The sequence below is a fragment of the Callorhinus ursinus genome, unplaced genomic scaffold (genome assembly GCF_003265705.2).
Source record: "Callorhinus ursinus isolate GAN/ISIS: 27379988/994484 unplaced genomic scaffold, GSC_fseal_2.0 scaffold9, whole genome shotgun sequence".
Classification (NCBI taxonomy): domain Eukaryota; kingdom Metazoa; phylum Chordata; class Mammalia; order Carnivora; family Otariidae; genus Callorhinus; species Callorhinus ursinus.
Genome location: NW_027397071.1, coordinates 5,785,516 through 5,802,605, shown reverse-complemented (window position 1 = coordinate 5,802,605; position 17,090 = coordinate 5,785,516).

Below are 17,090 nucleotides of genomic sequence, written 5' to 3'. Positions count from 1 at the left end.
TATTTGTCCCAGCCTCCGGAGATGGCTCTCTGTAGGACCTGCTGTCCAGCCTCCCTGTGGCTGCCTGGGCAGGGCAGTGTGGTCTCCAGTGCAAGAGTTCTGCTGTGTGTGTTTTAGGGGGGATCCCTCCACCCTTAGCCCCTGTCAGCAGCTGCAGTCTCTCCTGGCTCCTTGGCCCCAGCATCCTGGACGCTCTGTCCTCTTCTACCCCTGCCACCAGCCACCACCGAGGCCGATAAGCTCTCCTCTGCCTGCTCTTTAACTTTTGCTCTCACAATGCAGAGCTTAAAAGATTACATCTTTATTTATGGATTTAATAACGCCACAGAAGAATTATAAATGTGGAGGCCAATGTATTACTTTAAAGGGCAGACCTCTCAGCACTGTCTCTCCAGAACATGGGTTCTGACAATATCTAGAGTTGGACACCTCTCCAGAGCCCTCCGGCATGACCCCTGGGGGTCTGCCCCACCGCCCAAGCTCCACCTTCTCTGAGAATGGACACCCACACTCCCTGGCCTTGGCTGTGTGGCCCAAGGGGAACAAATCGCATTCTCTTTCCGGGGGATTTAGAATTGCAGATCAGAGATGTGAGATGTGAGAAAGTATTTGGAAGCATCTTTTGCCCTGCTTCAGAGAGGCAGCGAGAGCCAGCCTGCAGAGGGGAAAGGTTGAAGTGGGTGGACAGAGGCTAAGGCCCTGCAAGAGGGCCGCCGAGCGCGTGTCCTCTCCCTACCCACCCCCTGTGCTCACCCTGCTCAGGCTAGCCTGGCTTCTCCAAAATGCCCGACTCCTTAAAACAGATACTCCCCTTCCTGTTTGCTTTTCTTTTCTTTCTTTTCCTTTTTCTTTTTTTCTCAAGTTAGTATGAGGTATGAGTGGGTTTCTATTTCTTATGACCTAAAGACGGACAACTCATCCTCAACTTACCTCCCCACCAAAAACATTCACCCTGTGCCCTGGCCCGCTGGGCAGGGGGCCTTGACCCTCCAGGAGGTTCCTCCCTGTACATGACCCAGAGGACACACCAGGGTAATGAAAGAGCCTGTGTAAGCCTGTCATACCTCCTCCCTGTCACCTTGCGGATGGTCGTGCGGTTGCCCTTTCCTGCTGTGTTCATTCGTGGTGTGTGGTTTCTTTCTCCAGCTGAGCTTATGGCACAGTGTTCTCTGCGGCAACCCTCCTTATTAGAAAGCGCATGGACTTTAGAGTCTGGCAAGCTTGGAGTCTGAGTGCCTGCGATCTGAGTCTGGTCTGCCGCTTCCTGCTCTGGTACCTTGAGCAAGTTACTCACTACCTTATCTATAAACCAAAAGTACCTGCCCAATAGGATTGTTGCTTCGAGGATTAGAGCCAATATATGGAAACTGTTGAGCAGTGTGGACAATCAGTATGGGGCACTGAAACCCCACTTGGGGTTTCCACTCACACCCAGCAGAGTCAGGTGCCTTTCCTATGGGCCCCAATTTATCCTGGGCACATCGCAGCTGTGGCCTGCATCACCATGTACTGTATCTTGCTCATCTTTGTGTCCCTAGGGCCTGACCCAGAGCCCAGCTCATAGATGGGGCTCTTTAAATACTTGTCTTCAGGTTCCCCCATCAGACTGTGAACCCTTAGAACTCTGGGCTTATTTGTCTCCTAACTCAGGACCTAACTCTAGAAGGGGCACATCGCCAGCACGTGGTAAATGTTCTTGGCGGTATCCTTCAATTCAGCTGGACAAAGACAAGCTACAGAAAAGTGCTGAAAGCAGTCTCCTTCAACTGCAGAACATGCTGGCCTTCCCACGATGACAATTTCTAGCTCCAGCATCTAAAGGCGAAGTCTCACACTAGGCCGGTGCATCTAAGCCCTGTGACCACAGGGGAGGAAGGCAGTAAAAGTACAGAAGGTAGTGGAAGCTTCTTGTTCAGCAGCTGGGTCTGGGTCCTGGCGAGGGTTCTGGAGTAGGGAAGGCTGCTCCCACCCTAGCCCTGTGCCCCGCTGCTTGCTGCTTACTTGACCTCCGTGAGCCTCCGTTTCTTCACTCATAGAATGTGGGTAGTCGTACCCATTTCACAGATTACTGTGAGGACCGAATGGAGCAATTCATGTAAAGCAGTGAGTGCAGTGCCTGGCACATAGGTGCTCAATAAATGTCATTCCCTTTATTGTTAGTAATGTCATCATGATTGTAGAAATCTTTTTCAGAGAGCAAAGTGCTCGTGCATTTAATCTCCTTTAATCTTTACAACAATTCCATGAGACAAGCAGGTTTCCAGGAGCCTGAGGGGGTACAGAGATTGAGACAGTTGGTCCAAGGCCATGTGGCTAATAAGTACCGGGGCAGAACCTATGTCTCGGAGGCTGTGTGAGATGTGGAAAGAGCTGGAGTTCTCCACTCAAGCTGAGTTCAAATCCTTGCTCGCCCACTCCCTAGCCATGTCAGCCTGAGCACACCGATTCTCTGGGCTTCAGGGAATATGACCTACCCTGAGTTGGTGAGGAATGGATGAGCCAGTGTTTACGAAACAGCCAGCAGAGCATCCAGAATAATAAAGGTGCTCAGTAAATGCTCATTCCCAGGGCTGATTCTTGCTGTCTTGTCATGAGGAGTATGCTGGTGGCCATCTCTGGTGTTCCAGACCATTTGTCTCGATCCAGTGGCTCTGGATACCTTGTCTCTCCATTTGTACCCTGTCTGTAGGAAGACAGGCCACCCGTGGCCCAGTGTAGATCTCCGCATCATCAGTAACAGCAGGGTAGACAAGATATCCCGCGCCTGTGCCTGTCCCCTTTTCTCTGTGCCTAAACCAACCCTACCAGCAGGGATGTGTATGTTTGGTTTTTGGGTTTTGGTCGTCTTTCCCCCACCTTTTTTTTTTAAAACATAGTACTCCCAAGCTGCCTTTTTCCTTTTACCATATTTTCTCTCAAAGATATTTTAGCTCCTCAGCATGGGTCCCTGGTAGGCATCACTGTTGACTTTTTTGACTTACCTTGCTGTTGATCTTGACAGATCCTTCAATGCCGTTTAGGGTGCACTTGGTCTTAGAGATATTTATGACTGTACATTGCACATGACTTTTGTTTTGTAGCTGCTGAATGTTGTATTCCAGACTGGTAAATCCATGCAGTTGTCAGGTGCATGGGCCGTTCCCCATCTATTCTGCTTGCCCTTTTGAAGGAAGGAAGATAATGCAGACAGAGCATAAGGGAGAGAGGAAGACCCTTCTTCTTGGTGTGATTGGTCCATGTGGCTTAGTGTCTCGGCTCTGCTCTGCATTGACTGTGTGACCTTGCACCAGACACTAACCCCTCTAAGCCTGTTTGTTCATTTGCAAGACAGGATTATGGGACCTGGATTACCACCTCATAAGATTGGTGAGGTTCAAGCCCTAATATATAAAGCTTTTAGCACCCCCAGGAATGAATCTTAGGGATCACTGAGTTTGGCTCCCTCATTTTACAGCTGAAGAAACTGAAGTCCAGAGAACATTTTGAAGGCGAAGACCGTAACTTATCCATCTTTCTATCCCTGGATCCAGAGTCAGGTGCATCCTGGGCGTCCAGTAAATATTTTGTAAATGCGTTGAGTGACCAGCTAGCTCACAGTGACATATCTATGGTTAACCTCTCTTGATGACTCAGAGTTACTATCAACCTCAATTCCTATACTGTGCAGCTATGCCGTGATGCCTTCGGAACCATTATGCTGAACAGAATGTGGTTACTATGCTTTTCCACTTACGTTTCTTCTCTTACCTCTCTCACTATCACCTGTCAGTTCTCCCTGTAGACTTTGGATCCACTCAGAGCAAACTGCGTCACTTTCTAATGATCTGTCCCTTCTAGGCTGGAACAGAACAAGAGTGAAGGGCTTTGAAAGATTTAAAGTTGGCACCATGATGGGAATCCCAAGGAGTGTGGCAGAATATTCCACAGACAAGAAGCGCAGCCTCTTTTAAGCTGGGAGTGGCCTGAAGTCATCTGGTCTCCTGCCCTGAAGACATACAAGTATTTTCTAACTCACGGTACCCTTTCTATACATGGTGTGATTAGTTTCCTTGGTGAAGCAGGTGCACGAGGTAGCTGGTACTGGTTGAGCAATGTGTTGGTTTCTGCCCCCTGGATCTCTACCCAGTGACCTGGATTCTTTTTTTGCTTTTTAATTTTTTATTGTTATGTTAATCACCATACATTACATCATTAGTTTTTGATGTAGTGTTCCATGATTCATTGTTTGCGTATAACACCCAGTGCTCCATGCAGAATGTGCCCTCTTTAATACCCATCACCAGGCTAACCCATCCTCCCAACCCCCCTCCCCTCTAGAACCCTCAATTTGTTTTTCAGAGTCCATCGAGTGACCTGGATTCTTAACTCCTTTTCCCTCCCAGCCCAGGGAAGGGAAACACACAGAGATGTGGATTTCTCCTCTCATTTCTGATTATGACCTAGTAAATTCCCTTTTCTTCTCTCTGTCCGTGCCAGCTCTCCTTAGTCCTGACTGAGGTGAAATATTTTTTGCTGTTGTAAACTAGTAAAGGTTTACACTAGGAGCACGTGCTTAATAATAATTCAGGAGGTAAAGGGAGACATGGGGGAAATGTTAGTCATATCGCTGGATTTTAAATTGAGATAGGAGTAATCTCATTTATATCGAACTTCAATATTCAATTGAAAGCCTGTAAATTGCAGATAGGTTATCAGCCATAAATTGGGATTTATGTTCTGTGGGTTTTTTAACAAGGGCAAATCAGGCAGCTCAACACTCGTACTGATTCCCGTCTGGAAAGCACCAGCTGGCTCATCCTTGCTGTGGGCAGTGCGGGGGAAGGGCTCGGAGCAGACATCGTGGTCCACGGTGTAGGCGATATCCATACCTGCCTCCCGGGGATGGTGTGATGACTGAAGGAGATCATGTATGTGCAAGAGCTTTGTAAATTATAAAGCACACAAATGCCTACAAATGTTGGCTGCTCACAATATCCGTTTCCAAAATTAGCTTTGATGTCTCATGTCTGCGCTGGGTGTTGGGCAGCCAAGGAACGAGGCAGGCCGTGGAGACCGTCCGGCAAGAAGGAGCAAAGGGATGCTGTATAGATGAGAAGCCGTAGTTCCAGGAGTGGATTATTAGGAACAGAAAGAACTTGTAGATGTCCCAGACTCAAAAAGGGGCTCTGAACGCTCTGCCTGGGGGAGAGGTGGGGCAGCTTCTGGAGACTCCTCAGCCTGAGCCAGAGGGACACCCCCGCGGGCTCCTCCGCACACCATTGCCACTGCTGTCACAACCGTTCAGCTGGCCATTGCAAGAGGCTCCCAGTTGACCTCTTTGTCCACGAGTGTCTCCTGGCACCTGCACCCATGTCACTATGTCTCACTGTCTGTCATTATTTGTTACTGGACCCATCTCCCCAGATTAGCTGTGGACCTGCCCTTGTCTGCGGGGAAGCAGCCCCTAGAGAGCCGGGACAGGGACTGCCTCTTCACCGGGTCAGTACCTCGTGCTCCAGCTTGAGGGGTGTTTGTGGGAAATAGAAAGATGAAAAGGCAGGAAGGCACACAGAGAGAAAGGAGGGTCTTCACTGTCCAGGGACTGTCCTCTCCTCCCAAGGATGTTCTCCATGAGCGTGGGAGGCCAGTGCCCCCCACACGAGGCTTTTTCACAAGTGTAAGTTCTGCAGAAGCAGCTGATCCTCTCCTGAATGGAAGATGTGCCAGAGGCCGGTGGCCAGAAGGCCAGGACCCAGCGGCCACCTTCTGTTTCGCACACCGTTTTCTCTGCGGATCTCCTGTTGTCAGTCTCGCGTTCCCCGGGAGCCTAGATTCACTGGATGCAGCCTCGAATTCACATTTGCCTTGGGCTGCAGCTTCTGCGGGGCCACGTGCCTCTGGGCTGGGCCGCCAATAAACAGCAGGACTGTGTGCTGAGCCCTATGCCCCCGCCGGACACGGCATGAATGCAGTGGTCTCAAGCCTCAAAAGACAACGGATCCCACCAGCAAATTATTTAACGAGAACCAGGCTTTGTGCTGGTGGTCAAGGAGGACACCATGATGAGTTTTGTGCCTCAGAAGCTGACGATTCGGGTGGGAGGTGTTACATGTAGGATGATAAACAGGCACCCGTTTCCCTCTGCTACCCAAGACTTCCTGAGTGGTTGAGGAGTAGTGCCTTAAGAGGGGGTCCTTCTTAAGACCTCCGAGGAGGAAGTGGTCATACTCCAACGAGGGAGACTTGAAGAGGCTCTGTAAAGGGGTGACATCTGAGGTCAGCTTTGGAGGGAAGACTGGACCTAGAGCAGGTTCCGGGAGAAAGGACTAGCGTGAGCAAGGGTGGGGAGGCAGGTCGGCACAGGCATGACCAGGAAATAGCCACTAGGCTAGTTCTTTGAGAATATAAATTGCCTCTAACTGCACGATAGGTTTAAAGCAAAAAGACTTGAAGGATTTTGGTTGGTATCAGGTTGATGTAAGCAGGTACTAGGAAGTGTGGCTGCTACCAAAAGACGAGCCTTCTTAGGCTGAAGTAGAAGCCCAGCATTAGTGTGAAGGAGGGGAAACAGTCCCGCGTCGCTCTGCTGTGGTTAGGCTGGAGAAGCAATGTTCTTTTCTGTCCTGGGGAAGAGGACCATTAGAGCTGCTGCTACTTATTAGGGACCTGCCATGGACGAGGCTCCCGTGAGATGTTTGCATGCACTCTTTTTATTTTGATTTTGATGATTTTTTAAAAGATTTATGTATTTATTTCAGAGAGAGCAGGAGGGGTAGAGGGAGAGGGAGAGAGAATCCCAAACAGACTCCACGCTAAGTGTGGAGCCCGAAGCAGGGTTTGATCTCACAACACTGAGATCAGGGCCTGAGCTGAAACCAAAAGTTGGACGTTTAACCGACTGCGCCACCAAGGTGCCCTGGCATGCGTTCTTTTTAATCCTAACAGCAATCCTGAAAACGAGCTATTATTTTTTTAAAGATCTTATTTATTTATTCATGAGAGACAGAGAGAGAGGCAGAGGGAGAAGCAGGCTCCCCACTAAGCAAGGAGCCCGACGGGGGCTCGATCCCAGGACCCCGACGTGGGGCTCGATCCCAGGACCCTGGGATCACGACCTGAGCCAAAGGCAGCCGCTTAACTGACGAGATATTATTATCTTCATTTTATAAGTAAGAAAACCGAGCCTTTGACAGGTTGTCATGGGCCAAGTTACCTGGACAATAGAGTAGCTGACACCCCCTGAGAAGGCCTGTGGGAAATAAGAGCCCTGCCTTCAAATGTCTGAAAGGTCACCAGAAGGAAAAGAGGTAATACTTGTTTAATATGGCCCCAAAGCATAGAAAGAGGCTCTCAGTACAAGTTATTTGCACAAAAAGAGAGGTTCACTTAACAAAAGGAAGAATAATCAGCTCTCTGCCAGAATGTTTTGTGTTATGTTTGGTGATGGTGAGCTCCCTGTTCCTGGAGGTGTGCAAGCAAATGCTCGATGAATGTTGGGTGGGGCTTTACAGAGGATGCAAGTGTTAGAGGGGTGCAGCTAGATGCCCCTTACAGTATTTTCCAACATTCAAGGGTTCCAGACGGGAGGGGGGTGGGGGGATGGGTTAGCCCAGTGATGGGTATTAAGGAGGGCACGTACTGCACGGAGCACTGGGTGTTATACGCAAACAATAGATCATGGAACACTACATCAAAAACTAATGATGTAATGTGTGGTGACTAACATAACATAATAAAATTTAAAAAAAGAGGAAAAGTCGATAGGGAAGAGGTTCAAAGAATGTGGGCTGGCTGGCCACAGGGCAAACCTCCACATGGTGCATTTTAACAAATGAGAGGGGTTCTTCTGGCCATTGGGTGAGGGATAGAACTGGGGCCCTGCCCGACCCCACCCCTGACTTGGCCTCAGGTGAAGTGTGCTGGAGAAGTTAGAGGAAGAAGAAATTTAGCGTGTGCATTTCTGCCTAAGAAACTCTGCCTCCATTTTTCACAAGCTCTGGCTTAGGCAGGTGTCTGGTTGTGGTCTGAATCTGATTTGTTTGCATTTCTGCAGCAGGCAGCTGCTGTGACTGGCTGCAAAGGGAGAGATTTGCTTTGCACATAATTTAATACAAGGGTTAGTTGATGAGTTTGCTCCCCCTCAGACAAGGGGAATCAACACACTTCCTCTAGCCTTGCTCTCGCCTGGTCATTAGCAGGGATGCTGCTCTGTGAGCCTTGTTAGTTTCATGTGATCACAATTCACGGGTGATTTGCTGTAACTCCTGATATTAAAAACCTTTGACTGAGACATGTGGAATGAATAATGCTCAGTAGTGAATTTGTTAATGAATTTCCTCTGGAATGAATAATGCTCAGTAGTGAATTTGTTAATGAATTTCCTCTCTGCTCCCCCAAAGAAGGGACTGGCCAAAAAAAAAAGGGGGGTCTTAGACTAGAGAAAGACCATAATACTCTGCAAATCAGCGTTCTTGATGATCCTGGAGAGAAAGCAAGCAGAAATTGCTTCTCAAAAAAAAAAAATCTGACTTCTGTTCTCAGGAGGGACTGTCATTAATTTCAGGGTAGAAAATGGGTTGGCATCCTTCCGGTATCCTTAAAATAGAATAAATAAGCAGCCACCTTAAGGGGAAAAAAAGGAGGTTATGATCCAGGGTTTAAATAATCTTGGCTGGCTTCTGATTTGCATATATATGATAAAGTATGCCACTGTTCCAGAGGTTGATTGCTGGGAAAGTGGACTCAGGATGAATGAAAATCTGTTCAACGGCAGGTGAGAAAGTGGTGGGACCTCCTGTCAACTCCTCCAGGCATGGTGCAGGGCTGTAAGCCCTCACCTGCTGCGTTGTTGTGCCCTGCTCCAGGCCAAAGACCAGGGCTGGCTTCCTGGACACACGACCCGGCAACAACACAGGGCTCCCCCCTTAGATGGGCCCCACACTTGGTGTAATAATGCTCTGCTGTTGCTGTCTTGAAAATCTTAACTTTCTTTAAAGATTTTATTTATTTATTTGGTGGTGGAGAGAAAGCACGCAAGCAGGGGGAACTGCCCGCAGAGGGAGAGGGAGAAGCAGGCTCCCCCCCTGAGCACAGAGCCTGATGTGGGGGTTCGATCCCAGGACCCCAGGATCATGACTTGAGCCAAAGGCAGACACTTAACCGACTGAGCCACCCAGGTGCCCCACAAGAAACTTAATTTTTGAAAAAGGAGCTCCTTGCTTTTATTTTGCACTGGGCCCTGCCAATTATTTAGCTGGCCCTGCCAAAGATTCTTTCATCGATCAATGACCTGCCCTGTGCTCATCTGCCTTTTCCACTTCTGGCTTTCCTCAGGAGGCCAAGTGATAAGTTTACTTTATGAGTATTGGATAAAGTATATGGCTGTCCTTTAGAAAGGTGGACAATTTATTGTTTTTGTCTGCTAAGAAATAACACATGCTAATTGTGGAAAATTTAAGAAGTACAAAGAAAAAAATCCATATACCCACCACCCAACATATCTTTCCAGTCCCTTTTTTTTTTTTTTTGGATATGGTTTTTGTTTGTTTGTTTGTTTGTTTGGCTTTGTTTTGTTTTGTTTTGTTTTGTTTTTTTCTCCCTCTTTAGATATAATTGGAGAGATACTGAAATAATGTTTTGGAAAATGCTTTTAAAAAGTTCTCAATATAGTATGAACTTTTCCCCCTAGTTTTTTTTTCAAGATTTCATAGTATTCTAGTGTCCCCAAATACCATCATTTGTTCAGTCCTTTCTGTTGGGTCAGTTTTATTTATTACGAATAACACTTGAAAGAGAACACTTACAGATTTAAGACAAAATGAAACAGACTGTTTTTCTTGGGGTAGATTCTTAGAAGTCAGATTTAGTAAGATCTTTGGCACACATCACCGAATTCTCTCTGGGAAATTGTCCCAACGTACAGTGGGGAAGGGAGGAAGGGAGGCCGGGTGAGGGTATAGAAGAAAGAACAGGACAAGGGAGCCCTGGGTGGTCCTTGGGCTCTGTGGGTTTCTTTTTTTTACTTTCTTCCCTTTTCTTTTTTTCCCCCCAAATTTTTCTTTTTTAAGATTTTATTTGACAGAGGGGCGCCTGGGTGGCTCAGTCGTTAAGCGTCTGCCTGCCTTCGGCTGAGGTCGTGATCCTAGGGTCCTGGGATGGAGCCCCGTGTCGGGCTCCCGGCTCCGCGGGAAGTCTGCTTCTCCCTCTCCTGCTCTGTCAAATAAACAGAAAGAGACACAGCGAGAGAGGGAACACAAGCAGGGGGAGCGGGAGAGGGAGAAGCAGGCTTCCCGCGGAGCCGGGAGCCCAACGCGGGACTCGATCCGAGGATATGACCTGAGCTGAAGGCAGACACTTAATGACTGAGCCACCCAGGCCCCCCCCCCCCCCCGCGGAGTTTTATTTCAATTCCAGTTACTTAACATGCAGTTGAGTTTCTTTTTACATTCCGATTGTGGTACACTGCAGTGACTTAGAACAGAACTAGTTTGGCCACTAGACCAAAGCTCCTCCCTGGAGGAGGCTGGTCCCTCCTTTGGGCCTCCACCGACACTGCCCCAGGGGATCTGACAGCCCCAGGGAGGGGAGCTACCTGGAGCTGCTTCCCGCTCCTTGCTGTAGGACAAGGGCACTGTGCGTGGGAACGTTTTAGGGTGCTAGGAGTGGCTGAATGTCTGTACTCTTTCCAAAGTCTCTCGGGAGTAGGAGAATGGCATTCCAAGCTTGACAGCCTCTAGTTTCCGGTGGGAAAACGGAGCTGCGGGGAGGATGCTGCCCGCTGCCCCCTGCAGGTTCATCCCGAATGTGAAGGAGCTCCGCGTGCGTTCACAGAACGAGTCTGCCCATGGCTGTCATGATCATTTAGCCTTCTGTTTAGGTTTTTGGGAGGGAGAATGGTGAGCGGTTGGTGTGTTTACTACTGAGGCCTCGGCCTGTGTAAGTGGGGGGAACTGCTATATGCTGCTGGTGGGGAGGGAGCTCTGGAGATCTCTTTGAAATGCAAGTTGGGAAATCTCCAGATGTTTCCACTCCGGGTCTGTGGCCAGGGTGACTCCCGGAAACAGGATCCTGCTAGGGGAGAGGGGAGGTGAAGAGGGTGTTCTGGGCAGCATGGGGTTGAAACAGCATTTAGAGAGCAGCTGGAGGACCCAAGGGATCCTCAGCCCCTGCAGAGTCCCTGGCGGAAAGGAGGGGCACAGGGGTCCTTCTTTACGTTTAACTGGTTCTTCTCTGCTTGGAAGACCTTCTCTTGCCCCGGCAGTGTTTCCGTCTGCTGGAGATATAAAATTCCTCAGTTACATCGTTTTCCCCGAACTTCTTTCTGCCTCTGCCCACAGTCCATTTGGCCCTCAGTCTTGTGCAAGGCTCTGCTGGCTCCAGGGTCTGGTGGGAGGTTGCTCACACCCACGGGCTGGACCCACACCAGGCTGGAGTCGCCAGGGGCAAACCACTGACCTTTTGGCTCCCCCTCCCTAGTCCCACCCCTGTGGGAAGAACAAAAGCCTCTGTCTCTGCAGACCACCACAAAGAATGTCCCCTGGAAGGAAACCATGCTGCTGGCCATGGAAGTGGCCTCTGCCTTTGGCTCGGCCCCAAGGCAACTTATTAAACAAAGGCTCCTCAGATGGGGGTCTGTGGACACTCTCAGCTTCCGCACAGTCTCCAAGAATCGCTTGAATTTTGACTTCTCAACATGATAAGCTTTACAAAAGTTTGTACTCCATTTATAAAATAACATTTATTTTGAGTCACTCTTTTTGCATGTGTTTTCAGGGATCCTATGAGAAATTCTCTCCTTTAAAGGGGACCGAACTTCTAACAGTCTGAGAAATACTATACTGTGCCCCTAATGATAATAGCTGCCTTTTTGAAGCCCTTAATCAATGACAACCCCCCCCAACAAACACAATGGCTCATTCAACTCCTTCAACAGTGCTCTGAAGGAGGCATCACCATCACCACCACCCCCATTGTCCAAAAAAGAAGAAAAAAGCTTAACACACAAGCCAGGAAGCCAAGATGCAAAAGTCCCACCCCAAAGCCCACACACTCTTAATTTGACTAGAATCTCCCCATGAGAGGCATCGTTCTAGGTGGTGTAGGGACCAGGGTGGAGTCAGGTTACAAAAGTTAAATCCAATGACTCTGGTCAGTTCATAACCCATGAGGGGTTATAACACATGTGTACACATAACTGATAAAGGTCATGTGGTGATTTTTTGCTCCGTGCAAAATCAAATGCGAGGAGGTGCTTAAGCTCAGAGGAAAGACGAATTCTAGCTTAATGGGTTGGGTCTGAAGAGCATAGGAAAGAGAATCGTTTGTTTTTAAGCTAAAATTTAAATGAGCTGCTACTGTGTGCAAGGGATTGTGTCAACTGCTGGAGACCCAGAGATGAAAAGGACACGTCCAGCCTTCAGAGCGCTCTCGAGGGCAGTGGGATGAGTGAGTGGGCAGTGGGGAGACAGTGGGGGAAAAGCGCTGGAGTGGAGATGAGCACAAGATAGTACTTCCCGGGGAGCGTGGGTGCTCTCCTCCCCCCTCCAAGGTCCTTGGGGAAGCGCTGGAGCAGTCAGAGGAGAGGAGAGCAAAGGGGATGCTCTTCGGCATGTGGAGAGAGCTGCTGGAGCAGAGGGTTCGAGGCAGTGGCCCGCACAGGGAATTCGAATCCGTTCTGTATTATTGAGGGCAGGGGGTGCTCCTTGGATAATGACTGCAGAGAGATTAGACAGGTGGGTCTAAGCTCAAATCACCCAATTTTTAAAGCCTCACCAAGGAAACTGACATTTTCTGGCAAGAGTGGAGACTTGGTAAATGTGTTGAGAATGGGAATGATGTGTTGCAGAAAGCTGACTCAGGCAGCACTGATGGGGGCGGGGGGAGGGGCACGCAGGATGAAGGCTGGAGTCAGGGAGGCCAGATAGGAGGCTACTGCAGTAATGCAGGTGAAAAATGGGGAAGTCTCAGTTAAGGCTGCCCACTGCACTCAGAGTAAAGACCAAAACCATCACAATGACCTACCAACCAGGCCCTTGCAGGCTGATCCCTTATTTCTGTGACCTCATCTCCCACTCAGTCGTTGCTGGTCCAGCCACACTGCCCCCCTACTGGCTGCTCCTTGAACCTGCCTCGCACTGACCTCAGGACCTTTGCACCTTCTCTTTCTTTTCTCTGGAATGGTCTTCCTCCACGTGTTCACAGAGTTCATTCACTTATCTCCTTCAAGGCTTTGTTTAAAATTTTCTTTTCCATGAAGCCTTGTGGGCCATTTTATTTAAAACCATCCCTCCACTCCTATGATTTCTTTTTTCCATCCACCACACTGTATCCTTTACTTATGTATTTTCTGTCTCCTTCCAGTAGAATGGAAGTTCTTTGAGGGCAGGAAAATTCCTTGAGAGCAGTATTGTTCACCGCTTTCTCCGAAGTGCCTGGCACATAGTGGGTATCAATAAATATTGGCTAAATGAGTGAATTATTGAATTTATGGATGAACGAAAAGAATCATGAAGATAGGGGCAATAGCAGTGGGGTTGAGAAAGGGGAGAGATGGGGAGAAATCTAGGAGATTGCTCACAGGACTTGGGATTGCTGAGTATGGGATGAGGGCACAGAGAGGAATCAAGGATGACTCTCAGGTGTCTGGCTCCAGCGCGGTTTAGTGGAAGGCTAGGACAGTGGTTTTAAACTCCATCTGGTTGACTCCTTTGAGTGGACCCCTAGGGGTTTTCTGCAGCCACTTCAGAGGCCAGAGAAGGGAGGAAGGGAAGAGCTCCAATCAGAGAAAACCTGTGTTTCTCTATTTGTTTTTGGTTCCCTTGTTTTGGTTTGTGTGAGATAATAAAAATATCCATATCTTGGTCTTTGCCCCCAGTTCCTGACACAGGCTCCTGAACCCTTATAAATTCCTAAGTGATAAGAACACAAGAAGCGTCTTTTGTTCTAATGAGATAATTCTGGGTGGCCTCCTGGATGGCTCCTGAATGGGAACTGGTCCCCAGAAAGACTAAGTCATGATTAGAAGGTTGGAGTTTTTAGCCCCACCCCCCATTTTTCAGAGAGGGGAGAGGGGCTAGAAACGGAGTTGATAATTGATCATGTCTATGTAAGGAAGCCTTCATAAAATGCCAGCAGTGTGGGCTTCTGTCAGAGAGCTTCCAGGCTGGTGAACACATCTGCGTTTCCAAGAGGGTGATGCACCCCACCTCCATGGGGACAGAAGATCCTGTGCTATCCTCTCAGACCTTGCCTACGTAACTCTTCCATTTGGATATTCATCTGTAGCCTTATATCCTTTTATATTACACCTGTAAACAGTAACTGCTTTCCTTGAGTTCTGTAAGCACTCTAGCAAATTAAACCGGAGGAGGCGACTGTGGAAGCCACTGATTTGTAGCCGCTTTGTCAGAAGCCCAGGTGACAACCTGGCATCTGAAGTTGGGGTGAGGGCAATCTCGTAGGGCTGAGCCCCTAACCTGTGGGATCTGATGCCATCTGCAGGTAAGACAGTGTCAGAACTGAGTTAAATTAGAGGCCACCCAGCTGGTGTCGCAGAGAATTTCTTAGTGGGGAAAATGCCCCCCTCCCCCACCATCTGTTGTCAGAAGTGTTTTGAGCGTGGTAATCCTGTGAGAATATAGAGATACATAACAGGTAAGACTGGGAGGTTTCTTCCAACTCAGTTGGTTTAACTTTTAAAACACCGAGATCGGAAATTATAATAGGTTGCTGTTACTGAGTTCCTACTATGTCCCGGATATTAGGCTAGGTAAGCAGTAAAAACTGGATTATCACATTTCTTCTTCATGACAACTTGATGAGGGTGACACTAATCTTATCATCCTCTTTCTACAGACAGGGAACTGAGGCAGAAGAGAGGTGAACTGACTTGCCTCGGGTCACACAGCTGGTAAGTGAAGGGCAGTGTGATTCCTAAATCCCTGGACTAAAGAGAGAGCAATAGGCAACGTGTAGACTGAAGAACAAAGTCTTACCTTTATTACCTGCTAAAGCTCTCACATCTGGAGCAAAATGGGGTCCTTCGGCAAGGGACCTGCCCCACAGGGCCTGAGGACCCAAAGCCAAACAGGTGTCCTGTGGGCAGGTGGCTCCGAGCGGGAGGGGCGGTACCTGTTTCCGAGAGCCCGTCCGCCAATCAGGAATGGGGGGCGGAGCCAGGCGGGGCTGTCGGCTCAGGTAGGTCCCTCCGCAGGTAAGGAAACGTCAGCAGTGGGAGGGTGAGCTGCTGGGAGAGCCGCAGGACCGATTTTTTGAAGATCTAACACAAAGAACCTAAACCGGTGTTGAGAAGGCAGACTCATCAAAAAGAAATTGGTCCGTTGGGGACTGGGCGGAGCCCATGCCCCATCTGAAGGGCAGCTGCTGACCTGGTCTAGCAAAGTCTTGCCCCCAGGGAATGTGGGCTCAGGGTTGCCTCATTTTCCAATAATAATTTTTTTAAAGATTTTATTTATTTATTTGACAGAGACAGACACAGTGAGAGAGGGAACACGAGCAGGGGGAGTGGGAGAGGGAGAAGCAGGCTCCCTCCTGAGCAGGGAGCCCAATGCGGGGTTCGGTCCCAGAACCCCGGGATCATTACCTGAGCCGAAGGCAGACGTTTAATTCCTGAGCCACCCAGGCGACCCTTCCAATAATAATTTTTAAAAACAACAACAACGACTAGAAATCAGTATTTTTGTGTAAAATCCTCTGACCTTTAAATGTTGCCAAAACCCCCCAGAATACCATGCTGTCCAAACCAATAACAGAGGGCCACATCCGGCCTACAGGCCCTGATTTGTGTCCTCTGACAAGGATTCTTAACTTCTCTGGGTCTTGAGGAGCTGATAAAAACTATGTAGTCTTTTCCTCAGGGGGAAAAAATACGCCTGAACGAACACCAAATATTGTGGATATCCTTTGTGGGCATCTTTGTGCTCCCAGAATCATTCTTTTCTAAAGGCGCACGTTGCAGAGGCAAAAATGACAAGAGCTTCTTGTGAAGGGACCTGAGGCCTGGGAAGGTACAAGCTGACTCAGTGGTACTTGGATGAGGTGTATCTTATATCTGAATAAGATGGCGGAGTTTGGTGGGGTCAGTGCTTACACCTCTGTGCACCCTGTTCACCATGCTCTGTACCCAACTTTCCTCCTCAGTCTTGGTTAACTTCCTCCGCATCAGGAGGTATGGGTCAGGAAGTTTGGCCAGGGGAGCAGGGAAGGGGCTGGGAGGCTGGGACACTGGTCTGGAGGAGGGATGGAGGCAACTGAGGCAATCCTGAGCAGGTATGGAGGGAGTGAGGGAGGCTTGATGGACAGGTACCTTTTGAGCTGGACTTTGGAAGGTTGATAGAACTTTAAAAGACAGAATGAATAGTTTTCTGCTCCTGGGCAAGGAGGAGGGGGTGTGTATCTAAAGTCGGAACACCCTAAATGCCAAGGCTGTCTGCAGCTAGGACAGGTATTCTATGCAAGACGCTCTTCTTCAGCCACGCATGTGCCCCAGCCAGGCTCCTGAACTTTCACACGTGGATGACAGCCCTTCTCCAGCTCATCCTATTAAATAAAGAATGTGGCTCTGCCCTCAATTGGTAACAGGGTGGAGCTGAACTACATGTACTTGTCAGCGAGCATAACATTGAGCTCCCTGCAGCTCAACATTTACCAAATGCTCAGTGGCAAAAAATAGCATTAATGGAGGCAAAAGACATGCATTCCCACCATTCCTCTCGATTCCCTAGTCTTATCCATGGGTAAATCAGACCTTCAGAGATCTTCAGAGAGCTGGATGCCTAGACAGATGATCGTGGTCTCTGGTTGGCTAGCTTTTTGGAAAAGGGCTTCTCTGCTATGGCACTGGCCTAACAAAGATGTACTTATAAGCATGTTTAAGGATGAGGTTCACTTTGTTAGCAAGTTTCTACTTTTTGAATACTTGTGTGGCAGCCTCCAGTGATCCTTGCCTCCTGGTGATTTGTGTTTTTATGTGATCGCCTTCTACAGTGAATAGGGCTGACCTGTGTAGCCAAGAGGACATATGTGGAAGGATGGAGTGTGACTTCTGAAGCTAGGTCGTAAAAGATACTGTGGCTTCTGCCATGTTCTTTCCT